Source organism: Alligator sinensis, unplaced genomic scaffold (genome assembly GCF_000455745.1).
Source record: "Alligator sinensis unplaced genomic scaffold, ASM45574v1 scaffold489_1, whole genome shotgun sequence".
NCBI classification, from domain to species: domain Eukaryota; kingdom Metazoa; phylum Chordata; order Crocodylia; family Alligatoridae; genus Alligator; species Alligator sinensis.
This window is the reverse complement of record NW_005841901.1, coordinates 3,080,038-3,097,424: the sequence shown is the minus strand read 5'-3', so window position 1 is coordinate 3,097,424 and position 17,387 is coordinate 3,080,038. Positions and strand designations below refer to the sequence as shown.

The 17,387-nt window shown below is 46.2% G+C and overlaps 1 protein-coding gene across 2 annotated transcripts in view; it reads left to right on the top strand.

Moving 5' to 3' along the window:
- LOC102376769 (sulfotransferase 6B1-like) overlaps window positions 1–17,387 on the top strand; it is a 154,217-nt gene that overhangs the window by 2,951 nt on the left and 133,879 nt on the right. For both annotated transcript variants that reach the window (XR_003092769.1, XR_003092768.1), the window contains exons 2-3: window positions 2,650–2,734; window positions 16,762–16,831. The gene's annotated coding sequence lies outside the window, so the exon portion shown is untranslated. The remainder of the gene's footprint in view (window positions 1–2,649; window positions 2,735–16,761; window positions 16,832–17,387) is intronic.

The window sequence follows — 17,387 nt, the reverse complement described above, 5'->3', positions numbered from 1 at the left end:
GGGGGCTGTGGGAGGGCATGGGGGGGGTGTCCTCAGAGTCCCCGGAGTGTGCAAGTCCTTGAGCCACATGTAGTAGCAAGCGGGGCCAGCCCCACACAGCCCCATAGCATGCAGCTCCCCATGCTCCTGCCCCAGACCCCAGCCGTAGGTGGTAGTACCATGCAGGGCCAGCCCCATCCAGCCCCATAATATGCAGCTCCTGCTCAAGTCCCTGGCTGCACATGGCAGCAGCATGTGGGGCCAGTCCTACCCAGCCCCACCCAACCCCACCCAGCCCATAGCTTCTGCACTCCTGCAGCATGCAGGGCCAGCCTAACCTGGCCCCACTGAGGGACTGGCTTGCCGAGGGGCAGCGAAGGCCAGAGCTTATGGAGGGCTTACAGAGGGGCATGAATGACGCGTGCCTCTGGAGGCTGGGGGGGCAAGACAACTGCCCACAGGTAGCAGCAGCAGGGGTGTGGTGGCAGTGAGCAGAGAGCTCCTGCAGGCAGCTGTGGCGGAGTCGGCAGCGGGGAGCGGTGCAGCAAGTGCTGATTGGCAGTTGGTGACCACCCACAGATGCCGTCGGCAGCAGTCAGTGGCAATCGGCAGCTGCCCACAGATGCCACTGGTGGTGTCGGCGGTGAGGGAGGGGTGGGGGTGGCGAGCGGCGACTGCCCGCAGGTGCCACTGGCAGCATCGGCAACACTTTTCGTAGGGGGTGCGCTGCCAATCTCAGGGGGTGCACGTGCTTCCGCGTGCTCCCCTGCGCATTGCCAGTGCAGAGGGTTCCCACGGCCTGGATGGAATTGCCTGACAGGATGCTGCCCACAGGCAGTATTTTTCCTGCCCTAGTTTGGGAGCAGGACAGCCAGTATCTGTGCAATAGCCTGGACTCACTAGATGAACCTTGTGGTCCCTTCTAGCCCTGTGATTCTAAGTTCTCTCCAAGCCTATGCTCTCTTGTGTATTTCCTTTTCTGGGATCATGGTTCCCTCTCCTCTCAGTGAAGTTTTTGTGGACCAGTAGTCACTCTTTTATCCTTCAGGGACTTCAGAATGGAGTTTGTACAAAATATTTACAGCTTATAGAAGATTTCAACCCATGACTCATAAAAGGCTTTGAATGTATTTTTTCTGATCATGTGCTTCTGAATCGTGTGCAAAATATACAAGGGTAAGAAATGCATGCAGTAGCATAACTGCAAAATCGAGACAGTATGAAACTCCTGGGCAGCTTAAAACAAACAGTATAAACAGAAGCATACCTTATTTTTTTGTACTATTTAATCTCACAGGCATTTTGTAAACAAGTGGGGCCCAATTCTGATCCCAGGTATACTGGTGTAAACAAAAAGTTGCTCCGTAAGAATAGTTATACCGGTTTAAGATCAGACTTAACTCCTAAACATTTACAAGGGCACCAGATGAGTGCAGCTGAGAATTTGGCTCCTAGGGTTTGTTCTGTTGCTGGGCTTTTGTTTTGTTTTTTAGATGTCAGGCACTTGTGTCACAGTAAGACAAACAAGCTAAGGAAAAGGTCTTATGTACTCTGGGAGCCTACCTCAGAAAAATCCACACTACCAAACTGTTGCCAGGAGATTTCTTTTTTTCTTCTTCTTTTCTGTTTTCTTGCTTAAATCTTACAACTATAGAGGAAATTAAATAAAATACAAGGAGAAAAAAGTCTAGTAAATAACTTAAAAGACCTGATTCTGATCTTATATCAGAATAAATTTGAGATGTATATAGTTATGTATGATGTATAAAACCAGTCTTGGACACTTATGCTTATTAAAGAGCTATGACATTATCAGGGACTAAGCAGGTATGTTCACTGCCTGGACTTCACTATCGCTGGAATAATTATGTTTTGCCTACCACCATTTCAAATGAATAGGCCAAAAGTTGCTCCCACCATCAGTCACTGGGCGTGTGATGACTTCTTGGTGGGAAACGTTCAGAGTCCAAATAATTAGTATTTTAAGTGGGTGAACTGTCAGTGTTTTCAACCAGCAACATTCTAGTAATTCATCAGCCACAAATATACGATAACCTTTGTGCCCTGGAAGTTGAACACATACTATTCATGGAGACGGTCTATGAGAAAAAATAATTAGCACTTGTGAAGTTGACAGCTGAATCAAGCAGGGACACAGAAATATGAACATCACAAAAGTTTTCCTAAGTGAAAATGCATTCTTCTCCAACACGCAGGGTCTCAGCTGCTGTTCTGTTGTAGCTAATGGAGTTAAGACAATTTATACCAGCTGAGAATTTGCTTCTAGTTGTTAAGGGTCTTCCCCTAATGACTCTCTCTCAATCAGCAGAAGACTCTTCCACATTAGTAATCACAATCTAGTCATCCCTTTTGTTCTTATTGTTAGACACCAACAAGTAAAAAATAAATCTTAAAAACAGAGATTGGGGGTTGAAGGTGGAGGGAAACAGAGCAATATGGGTTACTTTGCAGAAGGGCTGAATTCTTCCTTGAGAATGTGTGTGTCTGTACCATCTTTTCTGAATTTGAAATGTATTGTTATATATAAAGATAAGAGTCCAACACCTTTTTCTATTAGAAGGAGTTAGACAAAATGAGTTCAAGCCATGGAGAAAAAGGCAACTCTTTAATGGTATCTAACTGCTTTGTGTGTTGCTCTTTACTTCCTAGGTGTTCAGCTTTATCAGTCAGGCAAAATCAAAGATGACAAGAAGAATACTCAAGAAGGCAGTGTTGCCTTGTGCTAAGAGCACTGGTGAGTGTCAGCAGACCTGGGTACTGTTCCTCTGTCTATTATTTCTCCTTTTTGTTTTCCTTGGTCTGTCTTTGATTTAAGGCGGTGCATGTACACTTTTCAGGATAGTAACCACCTTTTTAGTTCTGTCTGGTACAGCATTTGGTGCAGTTGGGTCTTGGTCCCTGATTAGGGTCCCTAAGCTCTCCACTAATACAAACAGTAATAGTAATTATACCAACTGTATTATGTGGCTTTTCAGCACCCAGCACAGTGGGGCCAGGGTTTTGATTGAGACCTCAAGGCACTTCTGTAATGTAAGTTTGCCCCTGATCCTTTTCGTAAATTCAGCAGATTTAGAAGGAAAAAATACACCCGTTGGCATGGGTATTTCTTCTGGCAATTGAGAACAAACCCAAGGGAAGCATGTGCTTGTCTCTGAGCCATACTGTTATTCTAGCCTTCAGCAGTAGCAGATCAAAGACCATAAAGCAAAGAGGCTGCAGGTGCCAGTTGGGACAGGTTCAGTCTTTTCACAACATTGCAGTAATACACCTTCACTAATGCCTGTTAATCTCATGGCACACCAGTGAGGAAAGAGAGACAATACAAGAAATCCTTCTTCCAAACACCCACCAGACTCAAATGGACTGCAAAGAGTCCTGTCAGCTCCCTCCATAGCAGCAGCAGTGCTGGACTTGTGCTCTAGGCTTCATAGATGTGGTAGAGATGGAAAAAGTGATATTTGGGGTCACAACAGCAGGGGCTCCCTTTTGAGGTGAAAGCAGGCATGTCCAGTTAAGGCATCAATTGATATCCTTTGGGAAAGTAGTAACAGCAGCAATGCCAAGGACAGAGAGGGCAGGTGCATTCCAGAAGCGGGGCAGGGCTCAGGTGAGCTCCTTGTGGAGGGGTATCGGTAATATGGGGCCTACACAAGTGAGCTGGCACCCTCTCGTGGAGATAACAAGCAGTGTCCAGCTCTGGCAGGTGGTTTCCAAAGGCAAAGGTGGCAGGAGCAGCATTACTGGAACAGGATGCAACATTCCTCCTTTGAGCAGATGGGCACATCAAGCTTCCTATTGTCATTCTGTGCTTCTTCCACTTCCTGAGCTAGTTCAGCTTTCTTTACCCTGTACTGCAGTGTGTGGGGTAAACATACCCAGGAATTGCTATTACTATATGATTTGGGGAAAGTGTAAAACGTCCTTCATGGACAATTATGTAGGATTGTGGGACTGAGGCGGCAGGCACTGCATATTTGGGCTTATACCAGTTTCCTCAGTGTGAGGTAGGGGTTAGGAGCAGCACCAGGCCCTTGAGGGACTGCTTTGGCTGCAAGCCAGGCCTGCTTCTCTTCCTTTCTGAGGTGTACATGATATGCAAGCCAAGTCCAATCAGTGGCTGTCCCAAGAAGATAGATAGCATGATCCCTTGGCTGTTTGCATTGCACCCCCTCCCCCTGCACACCTCCCCTTCTCCCTGACTGACTTTGATTACTGTACTTTACATGAGCTTTTAATTTGTGTGCAGGCAAGTACAAAGGCACAACCGGATATACCTGTTATTTGCCAATGACCTGAAAGAGAATAGTTTATGTGAAGCCTTGGGTTATGGTAATGCTTGCACGCGATTCCTCAGTATAGTGTAGGCTGCAGGCAAGTGATGGATAGAGGTGATGAAGGGTGGAGGAAAGTTTTAAAGCAACAGACCCTTATTTAATTCCTTTTTAACTTTCCAATTATGTAACCCTCTTGGATTTATATTGTTTGGGGAGACAACCTTTTGCCTTTTCTACAGACAAGAAATTCACTGTTTACACCACATTTATCCAGGTGAGTATTTGCCATACTTTGCTAGGAATCATCACTGTAGCTTCTAAGAGTTAAGTTTTTCACCCATCACTTTTCACTTGTTCAGCAAGCCACCCATATATTCATTGATACCATATCAGTGGGAAATTTGTCTAGAGCAGAAGACTGGGAGTCAGGGGAACTGGTTTCTATTCTTTGGTCTAACACTGACTTATCACATACCTCTGTAAGTAGCTATTCAAAAGGAGAAAGTAATATGTTTACTGTATTTCAATGATTCCACCTCAAATCAGTTAAGTTGTGAAGCTCCTGTACATGGCCAGCTAGCTCAGCCTGAGTGGTTTTATTTCTGATATGTATATTATCTGCAAAGATTTTTTTTTTAAAGGAATTCAGTCAGCATTCTGAAGAAGTATGAGCTGGAAGGAAATCCAGCTTGTTGTCAGCTTTCCTTCAGATCCACAGTGCTTGCAGGTCTGGAATGTAGGAAGATTAAAACTTGGGCACCATGGGTCTGATTCTGATAGTCTTATTCACAAAGGATATAGGCTCAGAGACAATGGCACAAGGACAAGTATAAAGTGCTATTCAGTATGAATTGGAGTATTGTAATATGGCCATTGAAGAATATGTGATATATCACAAAGCCAATCTGTTAGGTAAGAAAGCATTGTTTTGCCTTGCTTTCTGGGAATAACCACACTTCATCTTCTCTGTGCCTCTTTCTCAGGAATATTGTAACAAACTGCCTAATGGAAAGAAACTATCATTGACCCAGCTGTCAATACCTAGGAAGTCTCTTAAACTTTAAGTGGCAAAGAGCTGTGTTTCTGAAGTAAGAGGATTTTAGTTCTTTCCTCCTTTTGGGAAGTCAGACATATGAGAAGGGACAGTATACCCCTGATACCCACAGTATATCAGTTAACCCCATTTCCCCCAAAAAGGCACTCCCAAGAAATGGATCTGTACCTGCAGGCAGTATACATGCATGGAATTTAGTTCCATCCCATCCTTTTTTTCCTGTCCCAAACTTTCCAATTTTTATCTTTTTCTATTTCCCATCACCTTTTGCGTTTATAACAATTACAAACTTAGATTTTATTTAATTTATCTATTTTGTGATATCCCATTTGTGTCAGTACTTGGGGTGAGCATAAAAAAATTGCTATGTGGTAACAAGTTTGTCAATTCTAATTAGAACACGTGGCACGTCTTCCTATGGTGGGAACATTTCCCTAAGCCAGTGCTTGTTCTCCCTTCTAATTACATGTTCAAACTTGGACTTGTTTAAGGAAGTCTGGTTTGTTTGGGTTTTTTTAATTTCACATAGGATCATGCATAGTATATGCTCCCAAGTCTAAGTATTAAATGTGTTTAATAAACTTAAAGTAGCATTATGAAATTCTATGTAGCATACTTTCAAAGTATTACACTTATGAAAACTTAAGGACCATAAAGACTGTTATCGAAGGCCAGACCATACATAAGTGTGACCTGGAGTACACTGTTTTGTTATGGAGTATACTGTATTGTTATAAAGTTTACAGAAGACACAAAGCTGGGACATCAAACACTTTGGAGGACAAGATTACAATTCAAAATGACCTTGATAGATTGGAGAAATGGCCAAACAAAGAAGATAAAATGAACTAAAGACAGTTGCAAAGTGCTACATTAGGAAGCAGAAAACAAATGTTCAAATACAAAATGGGGACTCAGTGGCTAGGTAGCAGTATAGCAAGAGGGTATCTGGGAATTAAAGACCACAAACTGAACGTAAGTCAGCAGTGCTGTTGCAAAAAATACAACTCATTTTAGGAGGTATTAACATAAGTGTGTAATTAAGGTTCAGAAAGTGATTATTTCACTCTATGTAGCATTGATGAGGTTTCATTTGGTAAGGTCTAATTCTGTGTCTAGTTTGCAATACTGCATTTTCATACAGATTGTTATAAAGAAGGTGGTAATCCGTTATTACCAGGGATCCAGGTTTTCCATTTCCCATGGAAAAATCGGAGTAAACCACAGATTTCGCCTTTTACCAGAGGCAAACACAGATTTCTCATTTTACCAGAGGACCCGGTGGATTTTCATAGAATCATAGAAGTTGGGTCGGAAGGGACCTTGTAGATCTTCAAGTCCGACCCCCTGCCTGGGCAGGAGGAAAACTGGGCTCAATTGACCCCAGTCAGGTAGGCATCAATTTTGAAGTTTTGCGATTAGCCCTCTGAAGGCTGGCAGAGTTCCAGCCTGTAGGGCTTTGTGGGGGAGCAGGAGGAGGGCGATCAGGCAGGAGACGCCATGTGCATATACATGCACATGGCCCCAGGCAGTCTGTAGAGTAGCTCTGGCAGGTAAATAGGTGGGTGGGGGTGGAAATTGAGCCCTCGTAGGGAGGGAAGGGGGAAATTGGGTAGGGCTGGGGCTGGGGCTGCTGCCCAGCCAGGCAAGGCAGTGCTTGGGGCCCGGGGCCACAATGCACGGCTGCAGAGACCCAGCAGGGTACAGGATGGGGCCATGGGCATCTTGTCCAGGGGCAAGGAAAAGGGCCAGCTCCCTACCACTGCATACACTCCCCAGAGGGGAAGAGGGACCCATGCCACCCAGATCTGTGCATGGGATGCGGGTGGGGGCAGGTGTAGGCTGTGGGCTTGGGCTTCTGCCCTGCTGCCCTACTCCAGGGCATCTGCAGCCCAGCAGGTGTGACCCAGTGAAGCAGGGAACCGTGGGTCTGAGCAGAAAAGCCGCTTGCTACTGTGAGCTCCACGTTGCCCTGGCGACATGTATCCTGTGTGCACAGCAGCTTTGATTAGTGCAACCCTGCGCCACTGCCCTCACTGCAGCTGCACGTGCAGGAGACATGTCGCCAGGGAAGCACGGAGCTCACAGCTTTTCCACGTGGCCCCGCTGTTCCCTGCTGCACCAGATTACACTCACCAGGCTGCAGAGGGCATCAGGGCTGGAGCCCGCGCCTGGAGCCTGCACCCACCCCGCACACGGATCTGGGGGCCACGGGTCCCCCTGCCCCCAGGGAGTGCGTGCAGCACCAGGGAGCTGGCCCCACCCCCCTGCCCGAGTTTTTACCCATGGACGGGATGGGGGAATAAAAGTAATCAGATTAATTGGCAGCAAAGATTTAGGTTGGATATTAGGAAAAATCTTCCTAAATCTTAGGATGGTGAAACACTGGAACAGGCAGCCCTGGGGATGTTGTGGAATATAGTGGAGCCTAATGGAATATAATGGAGACTAAAATACTAGCTCAACTGGGGTGGAGTGGGAGGGAGCCAAAAAAGTTCTGCAGCTGTAGCCCAGTGGTTAGTTAACTGACTGGCCAAGCTCCTGGGTTTAAGACCCTTGGCTACGCAAGGTTTGTTTGGGGGGGTTTAATGTTGGGGCAGCTGTGACCACTTGAGCTATGCTATATAAGGTGTCTGTGGGCACATCTACATGTGCAATTACGGCATCTGAATAAACTGCAGAGCTTATTGCTTCAGAACTAATTGCTCCCGGGTGCACTGTTGGAACATGTGCCCAGGAGCAACTACCTCTGGAGCAATAAGCTCTGCAGTTTATTCAGGCACAACTCATGGAACCTGGGATTAGCAGCCCCAGCTGGCAGGGGGTCCTGAGGCTCAGCCTGCCAGCCCAGGTCTGCTCCCTCTGGCTCATTGTGCTGCCAAGGCCCTAGCTGGGTCATGAGGGAGCTTCAATGTAGGGCTAGCCAGCAGGTAGCACTTGTGCTAAAGCACCCTCGTGCCCCAGCCAGTTGAGCAGTGTCTACACATGCACTGCTGTGGAGTTTTTTACTCTGCAGCAGGATAGTACCTATAAATACAAGTATTATCCTCCTGTGAAGTAAATTACTTTACTCCAGCCTAATAAATGTATTGTGTAGATGTGCCCAGTGAAAAGAGGATATGCAGCTTTGCTACCTGGTAGCTCAGGGTCTGAGCTGAGAGCAGCCTACAAATGTTGGCCTACAAGCTTTGGCTTGGTGCTTTTAGCACTGCAGGCTGTCTGCAGGGCATGAAAATAGTACTTTGCATGCTTGTACAGTTTTCAGCTGTTTGAATGTCAAATAGCTTAAACTTAATGGCTGAACTTTACCCAGTTGAACTAAACTCTTGTACCCAAAGAGTGCATTTACACAAACAATTAGTGGGCATGAATAAAACTCTGGAGCTTATTGTTCTGGAACATACTGCTCTCAGGTGCGCCGGTTGAATGTGTGCCTGGGAGCAATAAACTCTGGAGCAATAAGCTCTAGAGTTTATTCATGAGCAGCACATTGAGCCAGGTTGAAATAGCCCTGGCTGGCAAGGGACCCTGTTGGGGAAGGGAGTCCACCTGCCAGCCTGGGGCTGCTCCCCCCAGCTCAACATGCTGTGGAGGGGCTGGCTGGAGCACAAGGGTGCTTCAGCATGGGACTAGCTGGCAGTCACCCCCCTCACTGAAGCACCCTCATGCCCTAGCCAGCTGGGGCAGCGTCTATATATGTGCTGCTGCTGTTTTTTACTCCCTAGCAGGATTTACAGGTACCATCCTGCTGAGGAATAAATTAAATTACTTGGGCCTAATAGGGGTGCATGTGTAGATGCCAAGACATTGACTAGGCAGCTAATTAGTCAACTATGAAGTAAATGTCTTGTGTAGATATGTCCAAAGAGTCTGAAAAAGAAGGACCTTCAGCCTCTGTGCTTTGGGCCTGTAATGTCAGAGGTCATGAGTTTGAGGCTGCCCATACCCTGCTCTTGCTGAGCAGAGGTTCTTCTTGGGTGCACATGACTTCTTTTTTATTTAACTTAGGGGTGGCCATGGACCCCTGGGCCCTACCACATAAGGTGTCCTGCAGGAGGGTGTTCAGCCTTGGTGCTTGCTAGCTCAAGGGCTGGGCTTTGGGGTGAAGAGTGTCAAGCCTGCGAGTTTCATAATTTCATAGTTGTTAGGGGCTGGAAGGGACCTTACAGGTCCAGCCCCCCTGCACTTGGGTGGGAAAGACTGCTGGGATCAGATGACCCTAGCAAGATGGGCGTCAAGACACTTTTTAAATATCACCAGGGTGGGTGAATGTACCACCACTTGGGGGAACCTGTTCCAAACCCTCGACACTAGACTTGTAAATAATGTTTTCCTTATGTCTAGCCTGAAGCGATCTTCAATCAGTTTGTGCCCATTATTTCTTGTCCTTCCCGCGGGGGCCTTGGTGAATAGATTCTCCCCCAAGCCCTGATGTATGCCCTGAAAATACTTATAGGCTGCCACCAAGTCCCCTCTGAGGCTTCTCTTCTCCAGGCTGAACAGTCCCAAACCTTTCAGCCTCTCTTCATATGACCTGGTTTCTAGGCCTATAATCATGCATGTGGCCCTCCTTTGGATTCTCTCGAGCTTCTCCACATTCTTCCTGAAGTGCAGTGCCCAGAACTGGATGCAGTACTCCGGTTACATTCTCACCAAGGCTATGTAGAGCAGGAGGATGACATCCTTTGCCTTGCTCAAAATGCCTCGGTGGATGTATGCATCTGAAGGGAGCCTACTTCTGCTTATAGAATTACAGACAATTAGGGTTGGAATGGACCTCAGGAGGTCATCTTGTCCAACCCCCTGCTCAAAGAAGGACCATCCCCAACTAGATCATTCCAGCCAAGGCTTTGAATAGCCGGGTCTTAAAAACCTCCAACAATGGAGATTCCATACCCTCTTTGGGTAACCTGTTCCAGTGCTTTACTACCCTCTTAGTGAGAAAATATTTCCTAATATCTAACCTAGATTTCCATTGCTGAAACTTGTTGGGTAGAAGGCCCTTTGGCTGTCTGTGGCTTTAAAAAATACCCTGAGGTAGCCACAGCCCTTCTGCCCACATCATATAAGGTGTCCAATAGATTAGGGTGCTCAGTTGTTCCTGGGCTTGGTGTTGGGACTGGGAGGAGAAACAGCAGTGTCTGAGGCTTGGACTTTTTTCTTGAAAGGCTGGCACTACAGCAAGGGCTGGTGCAGGAGAGACTCTAAAAGTCTGTGGCTGTAGCTTGGTGGTTATCTTGCTGGCTTCCCAAGACCAAGGCCTTGTGTTCAAGGGCTTTAGCCATGGTCCTTTTTACATGCACATGACTTTTTAATATATAATTTACAACCCCTTGCGCCATACCACATAAGATGGTTGAGAGAGGTATGAAGCTTTTGGTAGCGCAGGGGCTGGAATGGCTCTGGGGAATGGCAAGGGTATGAGTTGAAGGCTACTTGTGTCTACCTGCTGCTGAGCAGAATGTCCTCTTGGCTGCACGTGTCTGTCTCTTTTAATTTTGGTGCATTTCTGTCCAGTGTAAAGATACCACATGGAATATGACATTAATTTTAAACTAGTGTGAATTACACTAGTGTAGGTGTTCTGTGTCCACAGTTCTAATCAAACATCACAGAAGGTCCCTGGGTAAGATAGTAGCTTTGCTTATCCTCTGCCACCTAGTGCTAAAGTGTTTTAATAGCAACCTACAGTCTATCCATCCTTGATGAACTTCTGTAATTCTGTTCCCATTCTGAAATAAGGTGGCTTATGAAATTTAGCTAGTTGTACTAAACTTCTATATAAGCTAAACCTGCTGTTGTGGTTCAGTGGTAGAATCCTTACGTGCCACAAAGGAGACCTGGGTTTGATTCCTGAATGCATATAACTACAGCCATTAAGGCAATGAAATCCAGGCTTGGTCCAGCCTTTGGATTCTTAAGTGGTCTAAAGGAGGGATGGAAGGTCCGGGCAGCCTTCACCCTTGCCTAGGCATGCACATCAAAGATCCTGGTGATCATACACCATGATCCAGAAGGATCAAGAATTGCCTACTATATAAGCTACAGCAGAATGACATGTGGTCCACAAGCTAAGCATTTTTTTGGTCCAAGTGATGTAACACTCAGTGAGCATGAAACTGTCCTTGTTACAGAGTTTGTTTTCTGTTAGTAATTTCATTTTCATTAAAATCTGCAGATTTTAGACTCTTGGAGACTCCAAACAAAAGGCAGGCATCAGTGATCTTTGTTCTCACTCTTTCTCATTTGCACACTAATAAACACGCTCCTGCTGACCATTACTCTACATCCTTAGTAAAGCCTTCCTGGCTTTGGATTGCTACTTTGCTGGCATGGTTCTCCAGCACTTCAGATGAACTCTACTCAGAACAGGAGAACAGCAGGGCTGCAATTGCGCACACATACAAGGAGGGGCTAACAATGGCTGGAGCTTGCTAATGCCATTTGTATTTTTTTGTTCAAATAAAGGCTTAGGAAGTGGAGTGCTGGGACCAGCTTTCTGTAAACTGATATCACACTGAAGATGAAGTAGGACTGACCATGGCCCATTGATAATTTTCCCCCAGGCTCTGGGTTGGGGAGTGGTGTTAATGAGGCCAGGTTGCAAATTATATCCACACTAGAGAATAAGCTTTTTTCCTTGATGAGGGTCAAAAGTTAAATCCAACTCTTTAAAAGGTGCAAAATATATAATATTAAGAGTAGATGGGGTGTCTCAAATCAATACCTTTTACAGTGGTTCCTCACACAGAGCACCTCTTTCCACAAAGCTTGGAAAAAGCAAAATAATGTTAAGAGAAGAAAGACTTTACTTACTCTCTTCATTGCTACTATTACCATGGAACTTTGTTGATCAACAGTTACAACACTAAAAGTGACTGTTCTGGTCTTAAAAGACAAGTTTTACTGTAACAGAAATGTTGGTTGTTAATTAATATGTCTTTTATTTCATTTTTTGTAAGCCTACCAGCCCAATCTGCGATCACCTCTCTCACCTTGTGTTGGTCAGATAAAATTCAGACATTCCCAATTAGTACAGAGTTTTCATTCCTGATTTGAGGAACTAGACACCTGCAGGATTGGATTTAGAATGGGAAGGGACAATCTTTTAAGCTTCGTTGCTCAAGCAGATTAAGCTCTATGCATACAGCTGTTGTACCAAAAGAAAGGATTGGGAGGGTCTTCTTTAATGACTGCATTTGTCAATCATATATACAGTCACAGGCATGTGTGACAATACTGTCAACCTCCTGGCCTTCCCTCTTAAAAAACCCTGATTTATTCATTTCTTTTTTGAAACAAGCATGGGCTGAAACAGAAGTGAATGTTAGACTGAAATTGTAGAGCAGCAATTCTCAACCAAGGTGTCAAAGTATCCTGGAGTGCTGCAAGACACTTTTCTATAGTGCCACAGGGTGCCATACTTTATTAGTACTATTAGGTGTGCAAATAGCTACACATGATTCACAAGAGAAAAGCAGCTTTCTGTAAACAGGAATCCAGCATCCAAAACGCTGCTCATACATGCCATGGGGGTTTAGTTCAGTTTAATTCTCCCTAAATTGAAGAGGTGGGTTTTTAAAAACACCACTTCAGATTAGGACAAAGTAAACCCCCATGGCATGTATGCAAGGATTGGGCCTGATCCTTACCTGCCTCTCTGGAGGCAGTGGGGGAGGGAGAGGGAAGGCAAGCTACTGGAGAGCTGAGCGGTCCCTGAGCTGCAGGGGGAGGGAGGGTGGGGCGGAGCCTCCCAGGCAGCACCTGTCCACAGGCACCCAGCCCGGACAGTCCTGGGGAGCATTGCAGCTGTAGAGGGAAACACCAGGCCCCTGCACAGCTCAGGAAGGAAGGCTGGCTCTGGGGAGGAAAAAAAAAAAAAACAGGCTTGTCACTTTTTTTTTTTCTTCAGTGGAGTCTGTTTGCATGGGCTGCCTGCACAGCCCCTGAGCTGCATGCGGCCTGGTGCTTCCCTCCATGGCTGTAAGGTAGCAAACTAAAACACCTCTGACATGTTTTATTTTGCTGCATCCCAAAGTCATTTAATGCACAATATGCCGCCGACAGTGTAAACAACCGGCAGTGCAAAAGGGGATTTAAGCCACTTTAAAGGCCAATTTTGTGGCGTGTACAAAGGTCCAAAATCACTCTGACCAGTTGTGGTCTTTCAGAGTAATCTGTAGCAGAAGAATTGCTCTATTATTTTTCCACAGTCAAAACTCAAATAAAATCAAAGCGTTGGCATTTTCTAAGAGATGTCTTGAGCCTAATGAGGGGTGCCTTGAGCTTAAAACCCACTGGTGTAGAGAGTCTATAGGTCTAGGAAGGGATGAGCCAGGCAGACCTGATTCAAACAATTAATTCAAGAACTGGAACTTCTGGGGAAGGGAGTTGCTCTTAGGGGCCTGGGCAGTGGCAGTCTTTGGAGGCAGATTTCAGCCTGATCATGGTCTGATCTACAGCCTTATCCTTGTCCCTGTGTTTTTGTTGTCTAAGTTCAGCCTGTACCTTATTCCAGCTATCCAGTATATGGCTGTGAGACTTCCCTTCCCTCCTCCCAGTTCCCTGTTTGCACTTACACTTATCCATATGGACAAATCCTTCTAGACATTAAATCTATTCTGGTTTTGTTTTGGAACCAGACTGCTCGGAGGGTTTTGGAATGGTGAAGGATGGATTGGAGCACTTTGTTGCTCAGCAGTAGATAAGTGGTTAGTCCTCCCTTGGCTAGGCCCTTGAAGAAGACAATTGCTAGGTGATGAAGAGCTGTGTAGTGATGCGATCACCGGAAAGTGCAGAGGCCTGGGCAGGTCCTGTCTAGGTGAAATCTAACAACTCAGTCAATTTCCCATCTTGATCCCTTCTCCCTGCTGCTGCATGCTGCAAAAGTGTTCCACTCAGCTCCTTGCTGGATGTTGTCCCCAGGCAAGTTGTACTGAGTGTGGTGAGCAGAATGATCTTGGTGTGGCACAAAACCAGAAGATAAAGAAAGGAGCCTCCCAAGACAGGCAGGGTGACTCAGGAGAGAAGCTGTTTTGCATTGCTTTGATGTGCATGTGGAATATACAGGGGAGTTTCTGGATTGCAACTATCTATGGATTAACAGCTGTATGAAATAGTGTTGAATGTTTCAGAGCCAGTCTTATACCCTTCCTCACTGGGATCAGTACAGTAATCCAGGAGGTGATCTGTGGAAGCTAGCAGGGTTAATGTTGAAACCTGTTGTTATTCAAGCTGCCACCAGGGGATTAGAGTCTGTATTGGGGTCTGGTAGATTTGTGAATGAACCCAGGGTGAGGGGGAGAAATGTTAACACATGAACCTAGGCAACTTTCTTTCAGCCTCCTCCTACCTTCAGTCTGTGTAGTTGCAGTGCACTTCTCCCAAAGCAGAACCACAGAACCAGGAATTTTGCTATATGACATTTGAAAATTAAATGGAGCCTATAGTCCATACTCGGGAGCAAAATGCCATTTTAGTCACTGGGAGCTTTGAATAAAGCTGCCGGATTTACTCTTTGTGATGTTCAGCACATTTTAAGGACTGAATTCTACAACCAACACTTAACCGGTATAAGGCTCGCTTCAGTGATGAAACTGATAATAAAACTCCTAGGTCATCTTTACACATGCTCTCAGAGCCACTCTAATTCAAGCGTCTGCAGTATCTCTTGTATTTAGCATCCTGCACTTCAAAATGGCAGCAGGGGCACCTTAACTAAAGATAATTTGGCGAGCTTTAGTTAAAGTGCACTCACCACCATTTTGAAGTGCGGGACGCTGAATGCATGAGATGCAGAGGCTGCTGGAGCGTGCTAATTAGCATGCTCCAGCAGACCTGATTAGTCAAATTTGCTCCGATGCACTATAATTACAGCATGTCGAAGCAGCATCCCCACATGTGTACAGGTACCCTGTGGAAGATTAGCCGTGTCCTCCTGTAGCAGAAAGCCCCCTTTTCCTCTTGCCTGCATTTGCTCTCCCCTCCTTGGATATGTTTTTCCTCTTCTACCTTTTCTTCCTTCCTCTTTCTTTCAGTATAAGATAAGGAATTGTGTTTTAAAGTTTGTATGTGTATATTTTGTATCTCCCCTTGTATTTTGGTATTTTTTCTATTTGTGTGCCATGGCATTACTCTTGTAGCTTATATTTTATACTCCTCACCTTTTAACTAAAGGTGTTTAGTTTCAGAAGTAAGTTATACATTGTAGCAATGTTAACAAGGGCAGGAATCAAACTGCCACTTCCCTGTATCAGGCGAGCCCCTGAAAGAGTGAGTGAATCAGTGACTGAATGCGTAACACAGTAGCAGGCAGCAATTAACACCTAGGAAACCCGCAGATCAACCAACGGAAGAAATCAATAGGAGACAATGTAGCAACCGAGAATTCTCTAAACTTCACTGTTCAAGGGCTAGAAGCCCCGGTCTGAGTTAATCAATGCCAGGGACCAAATTTTGGGCTGAATATCTCCAGATTGACTGCTCCCAGAGCCCTATTCAAAATTCATCAACGGACTCCCAAACCTGCATGTACACACGGATGACCCCTGGGGCTGACAGATGCCATCCAGTAGCCACTGAGGGGGAAGTCCCACGAGGGTCAACAACCCCTGGATTGGGCAAACCTGAAAACTGGGGAGTCGCCAAAGTCTGCCAAGGACAGATAAAAAGCAGTGAAAAGTGACCCTCAGGGGCGCCCTCTTCATCTCCAACTTGACCAGCACCCAACCTGTCCAGTCAGAAGGACCAGCTGGCGACCTCCTTCTGGAGGATAACACCACGCTGAAAGAAGCCTCGACTGGCCATCGACGGCAGACTCCAGCGTCTGTGGGATAGGTATACCTGACTCTTGTAGCTTGCCACTGTGTGTGTGCATGTGTGTGTGTGGGGTGGGGGGACCAGCCCCAAGGTTTATGATTTGACTTCATTACAGTGTTTCAATGTGCCTAATAAACCAGTATTTTAAGGATCCCGAGTTGGATATTTGTAGCCAACACTCCAAAATAAAACTGCCATCTCTCATGTTGGATCAGCTTGTCTCCTTAAATTCACCCACCATGACTTAGATGTTAAAAGGAAGGAACCAAAGATGAGTACAATCCGAGGAGATAAGGATGCTGTCAGTTCTGTAACTTAGAAAGTTGGCTCTGCTTCACACAGCTCCACCATCCCATACCCTGCCCTCACCACACCAGATGTTAGGACTTTACTCACATCAGGCCTTCTCTATGGGAGTCTCAGTCTCCGGACTGCCTTGATCAGTTCTAGATGATCAGTTACTTGCGCTTGGTCGCTTACCCTGTTCTTCCCCACACAGGTCCCAAGCTGACTGGCCCACAGTTCATCTCAGCCCTTATCTTTCAGGGCTGAGTCATGCTGGGTCAATGCTCCAAACTCACACAAGCACTCAGCTCCTTCTCTTCTTTCCCCCAGGTCCCTGGAATGGCTGCCCGCACCCACAAGACTTGGACACTGCAGCCACCTCATCTCCCCACCTCTGCAGGTAAGTCAGTCTTTGGGACTCTCTCCCAAGTCACCTTGGTTGGTTTCTTGCTGTTGTCTCTCTGTGTTCCCTTTGGTTTCCTCTTGAGTAGTTTCATAGTTTCATAGAAGTAGGGTCAGAGTGGACCTGAGCAGATCATCTAGTCTTACCCCCTGCCCTGGGCAGAAATGAATACAGGGCTCTTATGACCCCTACTAAGTTTAAACTCAAATGACCCCAGCTAGGTAGTTATCAAGCCTCCTTTTAAAGACCCCTAAGGTAGGAGCCAGCACCAGTTCCCTTGGAAGCTGGTTCCAGATCCTGGCCGCCCGGACTGTGAAGTAGTGCCTCCTGATGTCTAGCCTGAACCTACTCTCAAACAACTTGTGGCTGTTGTTCCTTGTTACTCCAGGAGGTGCTCGGGGGAACAGGGTCTCACCCAATCCCCTCTGGTCCCCCCGGTAAGTTTTATAGATGGCCACTGGATTCCCTCTCAGCCTTCTCTTGTGAAGGTTGAACAGGTTCAGGTCCCTTAGCCTCTCCCTATAGGGCCTGCCCTGCTGCCCCCTGATCATTC